Raw genomic sequence first — 15,283 nt, 5'->3', positions numbered from 1 at the left:
TTTCAGCTTGGTGGCTTAAAAATTAATTAATGACTTTGGTCATTAAAAATCTTAAAATTGTAATAATTTTTGTTTTATATAAAACGATCCAAATTTACATTCATCTTATTCTACATCATTTCCTGATTTCAAAAACATATAAATAAGTTATATTTGGATTAAAAACAAGCTCTGAAAATTAAAAATATAAAAATTATGATTAAAATTAAATTTCCGAAATCGATTCAAAAACAATTTCATCTTAATCCTTGTCCGTTCCTGATTCCAAAAACATATAGATATGATATGTTTGGATTAAAAACACGTTCAGAGAGTTAAAAAGAATAGAGATATAGAAAAGCGTGCTAGCCTCCTCAGCGGAACCGCTACCGCGCTTTTCTGGATTGTTAATTTCACTGCCTTTGCCACGAGCGATGGACAGACGATGCTACGATTGTACGGTCTTGCGGAAAAAAATGCAATGCGTTCAGTTTCATTCTGTGAGTTCGACTGAGCTTGACTAAATGTTGTATTTTCGCCTTACGCGACTTGTTTCATCTTTAAGGGCGAGGTGCTATACTTTTTGAGGGGTATTAATGTGTGAATCTCTTCATAGAATAAGAAGATTCGCAACTGGAAACCTATCACACACAACTATCATCAGCCGTACGTGCTACTATTTGTTTTTAATTTAGCTTTTTCGTTTTTGTTTGTGCTAAATTCAATTAGCTGATGATCCACGCAGGTGATGAATACAATGAGAGCGAACAATCTCAATGTGAACAGATAGCGGCGAGGCCGTGGTTCCTTAGTATATATCAAGTGAATTGTTGCTCTTATCCTATGTAAAAGCCAGGGGGGTGGGGGGGAGGGGTGTCTTTGGTCACTTACAACATGGTTTACACAGGTAGGAAGGTATCAATAAGACTCGGCTAAAAAAACAAAAAAAACATCCCTTGTTTTGTAGGTTACATCCAAACTGTGGGATTTGGTGAGGGAAAGACTTACCAAGCATTAGCAGATGCCTGGCTGCAGATGTCTCCACCCTTAGATCACGTGACTCTCCTGAGCGTGCACGGGCTTGACCTCGATGCGGACTACTGCTTGGACCTGGTGGACGTGTACGCTGGGGGGACATCGGAGGGGGAGAGAGTGTGGAGGGTGTGCGCTACATCCCCTCCCCGCCCCACCCTGTTGGACACACGGGAGATTCACGTGCACTTTAAGACGAACTTTTACAACGAGAACAGGGGATTCCAACTGCTGTATTCGTATCACCCGGTGAGTGACACTGCTCTGCGTTCAGTTTGCTGAATGATGATGATGATGATGATGATGATGATGATGATGATGATGATGATGATGATGATGATGATGATGATGATGATGATGATGATGATGATGATGATGATGATGATGGCGACGAAGACGATGATGATGGAAATGATGATGACGACGACGACGATGCTGCTGATGATGACGACGACGATGATGATGATGTCGATTACGACGACGATGACGATGGTGATGATGATGACGACGACGATGATGATGATGATGATGATGATGATGATGATGATGATGATGATGATGATGATGATGATGATGATGATGATGATGTGGTGCGGAACTTAACTGCCTGTTGAGGGAAGTCGAGATGAAAGAGTTAGGCGTAACGAAACAATGTGAACATGACAGGTGTCCCATCAGCCATTGCGTGTCAATGGCGACCTGTGGAACTGTTCGGTGCCAGAGTTGCCGGCCTTTATTGATCACTTCCGGTGTAACGTGGAGAGGGAGTGTGAGGGAGGGGAGGACGAGGCGGACTGTTTCTACACTGGTCACTGCGGTCAAGGTTATCTGACACTGGACGACAGGTGTGTGTGTGTGTGTGTGTGTGTGTGTGTGTGTGTGTGTGTGTGTGTGTGTGTGTGTGTGTGCGTCTGCGTGTGTGTATGTGTGTGTGGTTGTGTGTGTGTGTGTGTGTGTGTGTGTGTGTGTGTGTGTGTGTGTGTGTGTGTGTGTGTTTTAATGGTGGAGACAACATTATGTTATAAAGTCTAATAACTTCATGCAGTGTCAGTTTAATCTTACCGTTCCATGGCTGGTAAAACACCATTAAACACGTTTGTGTGAATAAAAACCTGATGGAGTTAAGATTTTAACGTTATCAGTTATACTAGTGATCAAGGGCTTGTTGTATTGTAACGCTATACCATTCTTAGACATTCACGTAGGCACAGAAAGCGTTGCCATGCTTGCTGGCTGGCTGCCCCTCGATGAAGAAAGAAGACTAAAGTCGGCCCAGTACGTATCAAGAGCCAGTACAGTTGATAATGCTGTGAACGAAGAGCTCACTGCTGAGTTCGACACGATAACCTCGGCCCCTTACCAAAACCTAACAAGTCGCGTAAGGCGAAAATACAATATTTAGTCAAGTAGCTGTCGAACTCACAGAATGAAACTGAACGCAATGCCATTTTTCAGCAAGACCGTATACTCGTAGCATCGTCAGTCCACCGCTCATGGCAAAGGCAGTGAAATTGACAAGAAGAGCGGGGTAGTACTTGCGCTAAGAAGGATAGCACGCTTTTCTGTACCTCTCTTTGTTTTAACTTTCTGAGCGTGTGTTTAATCCAAACATATCCTATCTATATGTTTTTGGAATCAGGAACCGACAAGGAATAAGATGAAAGTGTTTTTAAATTGATTTCGACAATTTAATTTTGATAATAATTTGTATATATTTAATTTTCAGAGCTTGTTTGTAATCCGAATATAACATATTTATATGTTTTTGGAATCAGCAAATGATGGAAAATAAGATAAACGTAAATTTTGATCGTTTTATAAATTTTTATTTTTTTTTACAATTTTCCGATTTTTAATGACCAAAGTCATTAATTAATTTTTAAGCCACCAAGCTGAAATGCAATACCGAAGTCCGGGCTTCGTCGAAGATTACTTGACCAAAATTTCAACCAATTTGGTTGAAAAATGAGGGCGTGACAGTGCCGCCTCAACTTTCACGAAAAGCCGGATATGACGTCATCAAAGACATTTATCAAAAAAATGAAAAAAACGTTCGGGGATTTCATACCCAGGAACTCTCATGTCAAATTTCATAAAGATCGGTCCAGTAGTTTAGTCTGAATCGCTCTACACACACACACACACACACACACACACACACACACACACACACACACACACGCACATACACCACGACCCTCGTTTCGATTCCCCCTCGATGTTAAAATATTTAGTCAAAACTTGACTAAATATAAAAAGAAAAACACCCACAATATACGAAGCAACAATCCCACTAGCAAACTATGTTCAACCGATATTTCAAGAAAGTGGGGTAAACCCAGGTAGGATGGCCCACATTCCCATTCACCCCTTCCCCTTTTGGTTCATAGAATCCCCCATTATCATCCCTGATCATGATCTGGGTGTAACAAAAAAAGATAACCCTGTACTTGTCTCATCAATAGTAAGAGAAATAATCTCAAACAGTTACAAAGATCACCTACAGATATTTACTGACGGCTCAAAACAAAATGATGACCAAGCTGGCTGTGCAATTTGGTTGAAAAATGAGAGCGTGACAGTGCCGCCTCAACTTTCACGAAAAGCCGGATATGACGTCATAAAAGACATTTATCGAAAAAATGAAAAAAAACGTCTGGGGATTTCATACCCAGAAACTCTCATGTCAAATTTCATAAAGATCGGTCCAGTAGTTTAGTCTGAATCGCTCTACACACACACACAGACACACAGACACACATACACCATGACCCTCGTCTCGATTCCCCCTTCTACGTTAAAACGTTTAGTCAAAACTTGACTAAATGTAAAAATTAAACTCAACAAGGATGTGTCCATTTTCACTGCAGAAATGTACGCCATCTTAAGAGCATGCCACTATGTCAATGACCTCCCTCGACCCCCAACAAGAGTCGTGATTCTCTCCGACTCAAAATCAGATCTGACTGCTCTCCAAAATGGTTCCAGAAACCGGGAAGAGCTTCAGACGGAAATATTGTTCCTCTGTCACCAGATCAATGCCTCTGGGACAGAACTGACCCTTATGTACATCCCCTCACACACAGGGATCAGAGGCAATGATATGGCTGACAGAGCAGCAAAAGAGGCTGTCACAGATCAAGCAGCATTTCATGACCTAAAATTAACAAAAACGGAAGCAAAACGCAAAATGGCCAAAGTTGCCTAGTGTCACTGGGAAACAGAATTAAAAACAGAAGGCAATGCCCATGGTTGGCTTATTCTGCCCCGACAAACAAAACAAAACAGGCCTACACTCCCCAACCCCCTCCTTAAAATACTTCGCAGAATTCGTACGGATGGATGCGCTTACAAATTCTTTCCCCGTCTCTGTGAATGTGGACAATTGCTATCTTTTTTACACCTCTTTGACCGCTGCCAATCACTCCAACCAGATTTCCGCAACCTACACACCCTTGTCAACGAACACAAACTGAAACCCCATGAGTTTTTAGATAAACATTGCACGCTTCAATGGAAGCCAGCATACACCCTGTGTCTCTCAATATATAAGGCTGAAATAGGACATCTGTTCTGAAAACCTCATCCCCTCTCCTCCTTCCCACCCCTCAACCCTCTCTCCCACCGACTCCCCCCCCCCTCCCCTCCCACGCCCAACAACTAAAGCGCCTAAAACACAAAGCATAGCTCTACTCAATTGATCAAACAAGGCTTAAGCACATACTGCCCTCCTACTTAAGTTCCCCATTCTGATATATTATTTTAGCAAGATGCTTCAATATGTTCCTTTGGCTAAATTAATATATATATATATATATATCTTTTTATTTTTTATAACTTATTCAGCCACAAATATAAACATATTCTACATACATAGAAAGCAAATAAGCACACAAAACCGCTCCAGTCCAACCACATTCCGCTTACACAATCATTACTTCCATCCCCATTTTGAAATATCGCAACAACAGACTTCAAGTCAAGTCAAGTTTTATTCCGATAAAAACCCCGTGAGGGTACATGGAAAATTAAAAAAAAAACACAATAAAAACACATTTCTTTCAACACCAAATAAAAGGAACTAAAACAAAAAGAAATCAGACTATGTACAGAAAAGGGAGTTGAGGGGTGAGGGAGAGCAAAAACAATACAAGAAACAATTCAACAATAATAATAATAAATAATAATAATTGTCAGTAAGTACTGGTGTCACATGACTGATGTGAACCAGTTGATTGGCTAATGGCGATGCGCTAAAACTGTTAGCGCACTCTTGGAGTGCGCTAACTTTTCCACAGAGCGTATTCTTGCGCCCTTTGCCTAAGCAAGACTGTGCTCTCATCCTCAGAATTAATTAATGACATGTAGCTTATATTCTCCACAATACCAAATGACCATAAATTCCCTGCTTCTCAATTAAAGCAGAAGTGGGTTTTTTTCTGACAGATTGCATGTGCCTGTGCCAGTGCCAGTGATCTAAAAAAATAGAAGCCGCTGTGTTTCATCTAATTTTCGCCGACTTGCATAGATTCTTCTCATATGCCGTGTTAGTGGCATGTAGCTTATCATCCACATTACCAAATGATGAGTTAGTATACAATTCCCAGCGGCTAACAGAAAACACAAGTGTTATTCCGATAACGTACCAGCTAGACCAGTTTGGAAGACTGACTCGATCGACTCTGTAGCAGACAACACAGAAATACGACTACATCAGTTCAGTAAATGAATGGTTTCAGAATTATTATTTCAAAGCAAGAACAATCGTAATCGAAAACGTGTAAGGTTCAGAACGTTCTTACCATATATAAGATTTATTAGCAGCCTGCCTCATGCGTACAGACTCAGTGCAGACTGCAGTCGTTCCATTGCCCAGGTTGGCAGGTAGCCTAGCAGACGACATTAACCCCGCTCAGCAAATTAACATGTTGGGCAAATGTGAACGAAAAAACGATGGGGATATAATACGTGTAGGGTTCAGAGCATTCTTACCGTTCATGTTTAGTATCAGACTCCCCGATGAGCGAAGATAGAACACGAGAAATGTGCCACATTTGTTTTGAAAATGTGCGAACCGTCGAGTCCCGCTTTGAGTCAATTCAAGGGGAGTCACTCCGCATAGTCAATCCGTCGAAGCTCGACTGGAGGTTTCGAATCGCAAATAATGAAGAGCCTTTCTCCGAGTTCAAATGAGGTCTCTCTGAAAGATCATCACTGTTCAGATTAACGCTACACTGGAATTTACCAACAGAAATTAAAATGCGTGTGACGAAAGCACGACACACTTGAGACACCCCACACAAAAGTAGATCTTTACTGTGCACGACCTGACCACACAGTTATGCCTATTCAAATGCGCATTGCAAAATGTGCGTTTGGAATCTTCTTTTTTCTATGGCGGTACTGACAATATCGTTATTGAAACAATCCCAGTGCACTAAGGGATTTATAGAGCAAATCTCGAAAATAATTATTGAACTCAGCGCTATGCGCTTCGTTCAATAATGAATTTTCTCGATTTGCTCTATAAATCCCTTAGTGCACTGGGATGTCTCAATAACTTAAATAATAATAATAATAATAATAATAATAATAATAATAATAATAATAATAATAATAATTGTCAGTAAGTACTGGTGTCACATGACTGATGTGAACCAGTTGATTGGCTAATGGCGATGCGCTAAATCTGTTAGCGCACTCTTGGAGTCCGCTAACTTTTTCACAGAGCGTATTCTTACACCCTTTGCCAAAGCGAGACTGTACTCTCATCCTCAGAATTAATTAATGACATGTAGCTTATAATTATTCTCCACAATACCATTGATTATGACCATAAATTTCCTGCTTTTTAATTAAAAGCAGAAGTGGGGTTTTTCTGACAGATTGCATGCGCCTGTGCCGCCTACAGTTGCCACTAATCTAAAAATAGAACCTGCTGTGTCTAATTTTTCAGTTTCGACTTGCGAAGATTGGCATGTAGCTTATTATTACCAAATGATGAGTTAGTATACAAATCCCAGCAGCTAACAGAAAACACAAGTGTTATTTCGATAACGTAGACTAGCAGCTAGATCAGCACCGGCCGGCGTAGCAGACTACACTGATATAATACGACTGCATCTGTTCAGTAAATGAATGGTTTCCGAATTATTATTTCAAGGCAAGAAGAATCGGAATCGAAAACGTGTAGGGTTTAGAACGTTCTTACCATATATAAGACCAGCCTGCCACGTGCTTGCAGACTCAGTGCAACGAGACGAGCAATTTTTGTTTTTGAAAAGAGACTCAGTGCAGTGCGTAGCACTAGCAGACGACATAAATCCCGTTCAGCAAATTAACATGTTGGGCAAATGTGAACGATAAAACGATGGGTATATAATACGAGTAGGGTTCAGAGCATTCTTACCGTTCATATTTAGTACCAGACTCCCCGATGAGTGAAGATACCACACGATAATCATTTATTTTGAAAATGTGCTTTCCGTCGACCTTGGCAAGGGGCAAAACTCTGCACAGTCAAGTCTGTCGAAGCTCGATGAAGGTTTCGAATCGCAAATAATTAAGAGCATAGTCCTTTCTCCGAGTTAAAATGAGGTCTCTATGAAAGATCATCACTTTTTAGCTTAACGCTACACTGGAATTTACCAACAGAAATTAAAACAAGAGTTTGCGTGTGACGAACGCACGACACACTTCAGACAGCCCACATAAAAGTAGATCCTACTGTATACGACCTGACCACACAGTTACGCCTATCCAAATGCGCGTAGCAAAGTGTGCGTTTTGAATCTTCTTTTTGCTCTGGCGGTACTGACAATATCGTTATTGAAACAATCCCAGTGCACTAAGGGATTTATAGAGCAAATCTCGAAAATAATTATTGAACTCAGCGCTATGCGCTTCGTTCAATAATGAATTTTCTCGATTTGCTCTATAAATCCCTTAGTGCACTGGGATGTCTCAATAACTTAAATAATAATAATTGTCAGTAAGTACTGGTGTCACATGACTGATGTGAACCAGTTGATTGGCTAATGGCGATGCGCTAAAACTGTTAGCGCACTCTTGGAGTGCGCTAACTTTTCCACAGAGCGTATTCTTACGCCCTTTGCCTAAGCAAGACTGTGCTCTCATTATCAGAATTAATGAATGACATGTAGCTTATATTCTCCACAATACCAAATGACCATAAATTCCCTGCTTCTCAATTAAAGCAGAAGTGGGGGTTTTTCTGACAGATTGCATGTGCCTGTGCCAAAGTGCGACTGCCACTGATCTAAAAATAGAAGCCGCTGCGTTTCATCTAATTCTCGCCGACTTGCATAGATTCTTCTCATATGCCGTGTTAGTGGCATGTAGCTTATCATCCACATTACTAAATGATGAGTTAATATAAAATTCCCACCCGCTAGCAGAAAACACAAGTGTTATTCCGATAACGTACCAGCTAGACCAGTTTGGAAGACTGACTCGATCGACTCTGTCATACGTAGCCGCACTGACTACACTGAAATACGACTGCATCAGTTCAGTAAATGAATGGTTTCCGAATTATTATTTCAAGGCAAGAACAATCGTAATCGAAAACGTGTAGGGTTCAGAACGTTCTTACCATATATAAGACTTATTACCAGCGTGCCTCGTGCGTGCAGACTCAGTGGCAGTGCAGACTGCATGCAGTGGTTTGATTGCCCTAGCAGACGACATAAACCCCGCTCAGCAAATTAACATGTTGGGCAAATGTGAACAAAAAAAAAACGATGGGGATATAATACGTGTAGGGTTCAGAGCATTCTTACCGTTCATATGTAGTACCAGACTCCCCGATGAGTAAAGATACCACACGAGAAACATGCCACATTTATTTTGGAAATGTGCTTTCCGTCGACCGTGGCAAGGGGCAAAACTCTGCACAGTCAATCTGTCGAAGCTCGATGAAGGTTTCAAAACCAAGAGCACAGTCCTTTCTCCGAGTTTAAATGAGGTCTCTATGAAAGATCATCACTTTTTAGCTTAACGCTACACTGGAATTTACCAACAGAAATTAAAACAAGAGTTTGCGTGTGACGAAAGCACGACACTCTTGAGACAGCCCACACAAAAGTAGATCCAGTGACACAAACCTGACCACACAGTCACGCCTATCCAAATGCGCGTTGCAAAATGTGCTTTTTGAATCTTCTTTTTTCTCTGGCGGTACTGACAATATCGTTATTGAAACAATCCCAGTGCACTAAGGGATTTATAGAGCAAATCTCGAAAATAATTATTGAACTCAGCGCTATGCGCTTCGTTCAATAATGAATTTTCTCGATTTGCTCTATAAATCCCTTAGTGCACTGGGATGTCTCAATAACTTAAATAATAAAACACTACAAGTGCAAAGTGATTACATACATTTCTTTACTATGGGAAATGGGGGGAAGGGGGAGGGGGGGTGATGGGTGAGTTAACATAAGGACAAAAATACTATTACAAACAACACAAAACAGATAACGGAGTATAAAGCTAAAAGAGAATTAAATTTTACTCGCTTCTCAAACAGTCCATGACAAGTGTCATGAACTTTGCGAGTTTTAGCAATAAACTCTTTTTTGTAGTGGAAAAAAGCTAACTGAATTGGGGCGGGCATAATAATAGCACCGTAACAACTGTTTTCTATAATTGGTAAAAAAAGGACATACAAAAATATAATGGAACTCGTCCCCAAGGTCACCTGATGAACATTTGTGACAGATTCTGTCTTGTCTGGGAATACCAAGAGTCCTACCTTTTTGTATAGGCAATTTATGATTCAGTGTTCTAAATTTTAAAACAGCGTTTGCTAAATTAACCGGCAGGATGGACAAGTACTTTTCAAACTCAAAATTCTCTTTATACATTCTATAATTATAATAAAACTCATTGTTATTTATTTCTGAATGCCAGGTTTGGACAAATTGGTCTTGTAGCCTATTTTTCATCAGTGCTTTGAAAGTATTAAAATAACCACCATCCGTTACGTTATCGATAGTTTGATTGTGCCAAAAATCACTAAAGCCTAACTCATTTAGAACACCATGGACAGAAAGCAAAAATTTTGACTTGTATACACCAGATTCATACATTTTAAACAAAAAACGATATGTCACACAAGAAAGTTTGTCAGAACCATTAGAAAATGCAAGTTTGTACCAAAAATTCAACATACGACATTTCGCTTGAATACTTACAGGGAACTGACCTAATTCACCCAAAACCATGTTTGTTGGTGTTGATTTGCCAACTTTCAAAATCATCTTAAAAAATCGTATCTGTAATTTGTTAGCTAGATCAGACATGTAAGGGCACCATACTTCAGAACCGTAAAGTAAAATAGGGACCACAGTTTTTTCAAAGAGGTCAATTTGGACATCAAGAGGCAAAAACAGTTTTCTAGTTTTACGTAATAAAGCAAACATGGCCTTGGAGGCACGGTCATACAAATTCTTCTGTGCAACAGTAAATTTACCATTGTAGCTAAATTTAATACCCAGGTATTGAAAATCATACACAATATCAAGTTTCCGACCATTGAATGTAAATGTCGGAACTTTTCTTACTTTCCCTCTTGAGAAAATCATTACTTTTGTTTTAGTTACATTCAATTTCAAAAACCAATCTTTACAATATCTGTCCATAATATCTAGAGCGATCTGCAAGGATTCTGGCGATTCAGCAAAAATAACCGTATCGTCAGCATACAACAAAATGAACAACCCATACAGAACGTTAATATCACTGTTGTCACAGTTTACATTTTCGGATTCACGGCCTAAGGTATTTAGAGCTGACTCCCGATCAAAATAATTCTTCAGATCGTTTAAATATACGGAAAAAAGCAGGGGAGACAAGTTCTCACCTTGTCTCACACCGGCAGAACAAGAAAAAAAGTCAGACAACTTAGTGTTCCACTGTACACAGGACTTAGCTTTAGAGTACATATCTTGAACAATCGTCAACATCTTACCACGCACACCACAATTTAACAATTTCTGCCATATATATATATATATACGACTAGTGTCTGTCTGTCTGTCTGTCTGTCTGTCTGTCTGTTCGCGATGCACGGCCAAAGTTCTCGGTGGATCTTTTTCAAATTTGGACACCGTATTCAGCTACACCCCGGACACAACCTCATCGATGAGATATTTCAACACGTGCTCTCAGCGCGCAGCGCTGTGCGCGCTAAACCGATTTTTGTTTTGTTTTGTTTTTTGTTGTTTGTCGGGATCCACTACCAGTAACTCTTCCTTATCTTCTCCAGTGTTTTCAGCCGCGATTATCTCCCTTCCTCCGTGTGGCGTCAATCCATATTCCCGTTTATACGTTACTATTTTTAGAAGGTCACTGCACGTTACTATTTTTAGAAGGTCTCCAGTGTTTTGCGCATTTATCTCCTTTCCTTCGTGCGCCGGCGAAGCCGGTGTACACCCGGCAAAGCCGGGTCCCAGGCGCAGCCTGGTATTCGGCTCTACTTCTTACCGGCGAAGCCGGTACCCGGCGAAGCGGGTAATCATCTAGTCCAGATATATAACACGATCATATGCGTTCTCTGCTTGCATGTTTGTCCAGTGTCTTGTCCCCACATAAAGCATATTAACTCTACCTGTCCCAAGATAGGCCAAATGGTTCTAAGAGGACGTTAAAACTAATTATCATCATCATCGTTGCCATGCAGCTGTGCAACAAGGAAAAGACGCCTTTAATTCCTCTTCCCTTGTGTCACTCAGATGTTACAGCTACGTGCGTCCAGAAGAAGCGCTGTCGTGGACCGATGCCAACCAGCGCTGTGTGACGCAGAGCGGGCACCTGGCCAGTCTGAACACGCCCCGTGAGTGGGACTCGGTCTCCCGTCTGCTGCAGGCTCGCCGAGACCAGAGGAGTATCTACATCGGGCTGAAGACTGCTCTCTCTGCACTGCCATTCTTGTGAGCGTTGGTCTGAAGTCCTGTGACGACTGATCTCTGTCTGTGTGTCTCTGTCTGTGTGTCTCCCTGTCTGTCTCTTTGTCTGTCTCTGTCTGTCTCTCTCTCTGTCTCTGTCTCTGTCTGTCTCTGTCTATGTCTCTCTGCCTGTGTGTCTCTCTGTCTGTCTCTCTCTCTCTCTCGGCTGTCTCTCTCTGATCTATGTGTGTGTGTCTTTGTCTGTGTGTCTCTCTGTCTGTCTCCTTGTCTCTGTCTGTGTCTCTCTGTCTGTCTCTCTGCCTGTCTCTGTCTGTCTCTGTCTGTCTCTGTCTGTCTGTCTCTGTCTGTATATGTCTCTGTGTCTCTGTCTGTCTCTCAGTCTCTCTCTTTCATGTGTAGTGTCTCCCCGTTGTGACGTATTACAACATAGGACATAGGACACAAACGGTCTCACAGCAACCTTAACAAGCGGTCTTTCAGCAACCTCAACAAACGGTCTTTCAGCAACCTCAACAAGCGGTCTTTCAGCAACATCAACAAGCGGTCTTTCAGCAACCTCAACAAGCGGTCTTTCAGCAACATCAACAAGCGGTCTTTCAGCAACATCAACAAGTGGTCGTTCAGCAACCTCAACAAGCGGTCTTTCAGCAACATCAACAAGCGGTCTTTCAGCAACCTCAACAAACGGTCTTTCAGCAACCTCAACAAGCGGTATTTTAGCAACCTCAACAAGCGGTATTTCAGCATTATCAACAATCGGTCTTTCAGCAACCTCAACAAGCGGTCTTTCAGCAACCTCAACAAACGGTCTTTCAGCAACCTCAACCAGCGGTCTTTCAGCAACATCAACAAGCGGTCTTTCAGCAACCTCATCAAAGTGGCTAAAGCGGGGGAGAAAGACACGTTTTCATGGGCTGTGAGCGCTTACGCAAGCGGACCATGACAAGCCGTTGGGCTACGGGCGGAACCCCTGATCATTGGTTCCAGCGGACGGATGTAGTAGATAAGACATCGGCCTCGAGTAGATAAGACATCGGCCTCGTGGATCGCGGCCGCCTTGTGGTTTAAGGGTGGAGAATTTTTCCGATCTCCCAGGTCAACTTTTGTGCAGACTTGCTAGTGACGTATCCCCCTTCGTGTGTACACGCAAGCACAAGACTTAGAGCGCGCGGAAAAGATCCTGTAAACCATGTCAGAGTTCGGTGGGTTATAGAAACACGAAAATACCCAGCGTTCTTCCTCCGAAATCGGCGAATGCTGTCCGAATGGCGGGGTTAAAACGATCATACACGTACAAATCCACTCGTGCAAAACATGAGTGAACATGGGAGTTTCAGCCCATGAACAAAGAAGAAAAAGAAGAAGAAGGAGAAGAAGAAGAAGAAGAAGAAGAAGAAGAAGAAGAAGAAGAATGGTTCCAGCTGAATTTGAAGGTATCAGCCAAATAAACTAAATCCACAATAATACGCACTCCAAGATGAAAACGTGAATGCCTGTGGATCTGGTTGCTCAGTTGATTAAACACTTTGCTTGTGACCTTCGAGAGTCACTTGTTTGAATCCAGGCAAGGACAGACGCGGGTAAACTGTATGTAGAGACGAAGAGACGGTATCAATGTCATAATTATAACCCCTTGTCACCGCCTTGGCTCGTGAAATACCGGGGTTATTTTGCCAGAAGTGCAGGTCATTAACCGATGTCACCTTAACAAAATTATCCTGAAAAGTGCGACTCTTGTTTTCGTTTTGTACTTTTATTTTGCCGCTAGCCTGTACGAAAGTTAAAATGTTAACACTTTCAACACGTTTTATTTTGATGGCCCTAATAAGTAAAGGTAGAAGAAAATTCGTCTGTCGCCTCTCCTTTCATATCCAGGTACCGAGACACCTGGCAGTGGGCGGACGGTTCAATGGCGTTCTACGGAAACGCCAATGGCATATCTGGCCCCGTGTGTGGCCATTTCAATCCTAGTGTCTACAACCAAGTCAAGATGGAGCATTACTGCAATGAGCGCGAGGAGTTTCACTACCTCTGCGAGATGGCTGAGACTCTAAAAGCTAAGGCAGAGATGGCCAAACGCTTGGATCCTACCATTGAATTGGCTTCTCTTTCCGAGGTGACACTGAGCGTTCCTTTTGTCACGTGTCCGGGAGGTCACCTGACGCATGCTTTCATGGCATGTGACGTAGCTAGCGCGTGTTGGGCCGATCACTATGGTAACGCCGAAAGCGAGTTTTTGAGAGTTCCCTCGCGTGCGTCATGTCCGGTCCCCGTGACGTCACTCCCTATGACGTCACTGCCTGCTATGTTCACGTGCAGCGCGGGATCCCAGCGCGTGCCGTACAGCTTGGTGTGTGACCACCGTCAGCAGTGTGCGGACGGCAGTGATGAGACTTTCTGTGTCTATGCTCCGTGTTCCGGCTCCACCCCGGTACAGTGTGCTACATCCACCCAGGTACAGCGAGAGAGAGAGAGAGAGAGAGAGAGAGAGAGAGAGAGAGAGAGAGAGAGAGAGAGAGAGAGAGAGAGAGAGAGAGAGATGAAAATGGCAACCTGGTTGGCCACGTTTTTCATAGTCATGCAGAATGTATTCGGTAAGAGAGAGAGAGAGAGAGAGAGAGAGAGAGAGAGAGAGAGAGAGAGAGACAGACAGAGACAGAGACAGAGACAGAGAGAGGGGGGAGAGAGAGAGGGGGGAGAGAGAGAGTGAGAGATAGACACACAGAGAGAGAGAGAGAGAGAGAGAGAGAGAGAGAGAGAGAGATAGTATCCATGTCACAACGTATGCATCTCACTTGTCTCTAGAAAACAGATACTAACGGCAAGCTCGTCAATCAAAATCAACTTTGTCAGATGTGTTGCTTTATCCGCAGTGTGTAGAACATGACGCCTACTGCAACAAGCAACAACAGTGCGTTGACGGCACAGACGAAGCGGACTGCCATAACTTTAACTTCATCATCGATATGGCCAACGCGCCTCCCCCTGCCTATATTAGCTATAAACTCTACCAAGGCTTTGTTCGCAAAATCAATTTTCAAGCTGAACCAATTCCTACGTCGAATGGTGACGTGAACGGTACATTGCAGTGTGATCACACTCACTTTCAGTGCCAGGGGAACGGGTACTGTTTGCCCGTGTACATGCGCTGTAACGGGGTGGCGGACTGCCCGGGTGGCGAGGACGAAGAGGGGTGTGAAAGAGCCACCTGTCCCGGGTACTATCGCTGCAGGGGGTCCAGGGTGTGTCTGCACTGGATGTCCGTGTGTGACCATGTCTTCCACTGTCCTCAGCAGGACGACGAGCTGTACTGTCACCCCGTGACGTGTCCCGACAGCTGCACG

This window comes from Littorina saxatilis, linkage group LG9 (genome assembly GCF_037325665.1).
Source record: "Littorina saxatilis isolate snail1 linkage group LG9, US_GU_Lsax_2.0, whole genome shotgun sequence".
NCBI classification, from domain to species: Eukaryota; Metazoa; Mollusca; class Gastropoda; order Littorinimorpha; family Littorinidae; genus Littorina; species Littorina saxatilis.
This window is presented reverse-complemented; position numbering follows the sequence as displayed.